Source organism: Pecten maximus, chromosome 2 (genome assembly GCF_902652985.1).
Source record: "Pecten maximus chromosome 2, xPecMax1.1, whole genome shotgun sequence".
Lineage (NCBI taxonomy): Eukaryota > Metazoa > Mollusca > Bivalvia > Pectinida > Pectinidae > Pecten > Pecten maximus.
The window spans coordinates 17,692,951-17,697,578 of record NC_047016.1 but is presented as its reverse complement, the minus strand read 5'-3'; positions in this window follow the sequence as shown (position 1 = coordinate 17,697,578).

The window sequence follows — 4,628 nt, the reverse complement described above, 5'->3', positions numbered from 1 at the left end:
GTCATTACCTCGCACGTAATGCGTCATTTCTCGTATCCCTCTAGGAGCAATTGTGTGATTGGTCAGTTGCGTGAGATTTGACTGAGTAGATCAATTAAACTTCCTCCCATGTATAACTTAATGTAAACCAAGTATTGATAGAATTTGAACGAATTGTTCAGAATTTTTTATGTGCTATTCGGCAAATATGATTAAAATTGAAATACTACAAACATCAACTTAATACCATATTTAAACAAATTATTAGAACATTTCTACAGACGAAGTCGAAAGCTGACAGAATAGTAGACAGAACAGCAGAATGAAAGTGTGTGTAAGGTGGTTTCCCTCGTGTGTGTAGTCTATATTTCGGGGAAAATATAGGACTGGCACAAGTTTATTACAATAATAAAGACATACATGAAAGTTTGAATTGTTATTCATCAATATATTCGTAAAATTATTGAATTAGTTGATACCTACAATACTCCATGACATATTTCCATACAACCGATAAATAAATCCTGTATTTCTGAGACCAAATTTATAAATTTATTAGCCTAACCTACGGGGGGAAAGTTAAGGAACCCGTCTTCCTGGTTATATAAACACATAGGCCTAGTATGTAACCCAAAATATTTTAAACGAAGAAGAATTTTCCAAACCTGCATAAGATCTTTACATGTATGTTCATTTTCTTTGTTTATCCACGTACATGCTATTATGTGGATAATATAAACAAAAAGGTTCCGTGAAAGCCACCATGCAAATCGATACCAATATATAGCTAAACAAATTTCAACAGACCATATCTATGTGTGTGCGTGACATGAAGTAATAATTTTTGCTATGATTAGGCAATTGAATTGAGTATGATATTGGTTGGAAAAAACTTTCAGATTGAGGTTATATTTATGATCAAGGGAAAATCGGTAAAATGACACGAAATAAAACGTTTGAAAACCACAACATACTTCTACAGTTTATCATCCTACCAACTGATAATTTTCCGGATTTTCCCCGATCTCAACGATTGTGTGTCAATCCACTTTTTGAGCATTTTTAATCAAGCAAATTCAGAAACAATAAATAGTTAAAAAGAGTAATTTTACACACGTAGGCCTATAGCATGCAAATTGATATACATGTATCATGTGGTTGATGAATAATGAAAACAATGAATATTTTAAACTTGCTATCTATATTCATTCACTAAAACCTCATTTTATTCACAAATACCTACTTTAGATACGATGTATAGATTCTTTATCCAATCTAGACATTGTGCAATTTGTCAGTAGAACTAGGCCTAATTGTATGGAACGCCCAATTAACATATATTCTATTAATTGGACATATCTTCAAATAATTGAAGATAGGTACAATTCAATTAGAGATAGGTACAATTCAATTAGAGATAGGTACAATTCAATTAAAGATAGGTTCAATTCAGTTGAAAATATAGGTTCAATTCAATTGAAAATATAGGTTCAATTCAATTGAAGATAGGTACAATTATATTAAAGATATATGTTTAAATAAGACTAATTGAACCTATCTTCAATTGATTTAAACCTATCTCTAATTGAATTGTATCTATCTCTAATTGAATTGAACCTATCTCTAATTGATTTAAAGATAGGTCCAATTCAATTGAAGATAGGTTTAATTTAATTAAGGATATGTTTATTTGAAGATAGGTTCAATTCAATTAAAGATATGTTCAATTCAATTAAAGATAGGTTCAATTCAATTAAAGATAGGTTCAATTCAATTAAAGATAGGTACAATTCAATTAAAGATAGGTTCAATTCAATTAAAGATAGGTTCAATTCAATTAGAGATAGGTTCAATTTAATTAAAGATAGGTTCAATTCAATTGTACATATCTTTAAATAATTAAAGATAGGTACAAATAATTAGACCTATCTTCAATTAAATTGAACCTATGTTAATTTGGCGTTCCATATAATCGGCATTTGTATGTGCTTGTTAAAACATAACCGGCTCAATAATCACGCATGTGACTAACGTCATTGAAACTCACTGTGGGAACACTGCCATTTCTGCACACTTCCTTCCGTGACAACGAGAGTGATTGGTTTGATATAAGTTGGTATAACTTTCGCAATTGTTGTAAAACAGATAAAGTTTACCTTTTCTAAAATAATCCCTAGCCGATGTTAAAAGAGTAAAAAAGTAAAGCATAACAGCAGTTCAGTTCATTTTATCCCGTGGACCTATCGGCCAAAAAGTAAAAATAACAATATATGATTATACATAAATATTCAACATAAAAAACGGAGAGTGATCAAAACGATATTGTAAGTTTATTCTAAAAAATGTGCATCTCAATATTTTAACATAACAATATTCAACAATTTATTTCTTCTGTCCTTTTATAAAAGCTAAATGAATAAATTTACCAATTTTATTTACCGTAGTTCTTTTATATTGTTTACACTTGATAATTTTACTAATTTGAAAACTGGGGCACTTCCATGGCTTTTTGTAATAATAATTATAAATATTTTTTTAACGAAGATCAGAGTAAAATGGACATTGTAATAAAAAATGACACTTCAATTTCTTCTAAATTACAGCAAGGGCACAATCTGTTAGCCCTTGGAACATTGTTTTCTGCCATACTCTATATTTAGATTATGCGACGGAAGTCTTATTTCAGATAAACACTTTTTATAAACACTATCGATAGGCTTAATTAGATAAAATTGTAAACACAAAGTATCAACTAAATGTTGATATAATACCATTAATCCTATAAGTGATTTCTTGATGATACACATCCTTAATTATTATGGGAAAACGCCACCATACATAATAGAAGTCACACAAGACTGATATTGATGTCATTCAGTGATTCTATTTTCTATTACACCAACGCCAACCAGAGATAAGTTAGTCCTATTTTATCTAGTTCATTATAACATCGAGTGAAGTTCATTATCACACGTAGTGTTAAACTCCCACTGTAAATGAGTCTTCTTGATTGTCACATCATTTATATTTGATTGTGTCTGTAACAAAATAAAATGTTAGCAAACCATAATTCTCATATAATTTCCATTGTTGTAGTACGTTGTAATTTGAATTATGATGTTCTTGACGTCGTCACTTAAATGAAGTCGTTTTGTCAGACGTTATTTTTATAAGTGTAATTTGAGGTCGCGAAAATTCGTACTTCCGGATTAAAATTACGCGCGTTATTCAATTAGGACAATAACTTTCCATGGAAGGCAATGCTTCAAAAATAAAGACCTTAAACAAAACTTAAAAAAACAACAACAATATAATGATAGTCTATATACGGAGACTTCTACCTCCACCAAGATTTGATGTACAGGGCACAATACAAAAAATGCTGACCTTTTCATTTGAATTACTTCAAATTGTAAAAATGATTTTTTTTTTTATGTCAAGTGCATTACTCTTTTCTTTTTAGCTCAAGTTTGTAGAGACCAGTGTGTTTGGTAGGTAGGGGATTCTCAATCACCTGCTCTCTGTGCTGTTAATTTTACAATCTTCATTTATTAGAAATTAACTGTATTAAAGTTTTCATGATAACCTTTATTGCCTTTTCTTTGGAAAATGATATTATTTTATTTTAATGCTACTGGAATGATACGTGAGATAAATTTAAGTGTTGATTCTAAATCATGTAATTTATGAGGAACTTTATTCTGTTTATTTACCAGTGATATATCTTAATGTTGTATTTGTTGTATCTAATTTTGTTATCATACTTATGTTTGTCGCAATAATAGCTCATGTATGCGACATTAAATGATGTTTCTTGTTAGCATTGAATGTTGTGACCTGACCACTGTATATATATATATGCTAGATAAAATTATGCTGAACTTCTGAGGGAGATGGATTGATATTTAAGCTTTAAGCTTGTTTCCAGATCCTTTTGAAAATTATGAACTGATGTCTTGTGTTTGTATGCAATGTCTATGAATTAAGATACTATTTAACTAATAATGATAACAACGTCAACCATAAATGCTAACGCCGAGTCATTGTTTTACTTATTGAAGGGAAATAACTCCTGTATCTTTTCTATCACGTCATTTTATTGGTAAAGTTTGCTACGAATTTAACTTACAAAAACTGACCATATTTGTACAATAAAATCTAGATTGTACCATTCATGTTGACATACTGATACGTATCACCTTGTCCTCTTCAGGTACATGATTGTTTTGGTCGATCATTTGTCAGTTCTCTCATTTATATTTGCATCTGCACTTCTCACTTATATGTATTTGGTCTCTTCATTATTACTCTGATTCGGGAAAGTAGAGAAAACAGATATATACTAAAGTGATGTGTTTGTTCACTGGAAACGTAGTAAGTAGAATACCATTGAGCGGAATAATTGAACATTGAATTATGGTCAGATATGTTGGAATAATCAAGGACACTGTACTATCTGGAACTGCTCAAAAATCATATTGTCTCCCTTTATCCTCACTTCTCTCTAAAACACATTTTTTTTAGAAATAAAATACACTATTAACACAACTTTATACCTGTACTTGGACGAGGAGGGGAATCATTCTCCACGAGAGGGTGCATGTATATAGTGTAATTTAGTTGTTTTATCATGACAAACAAACATATAG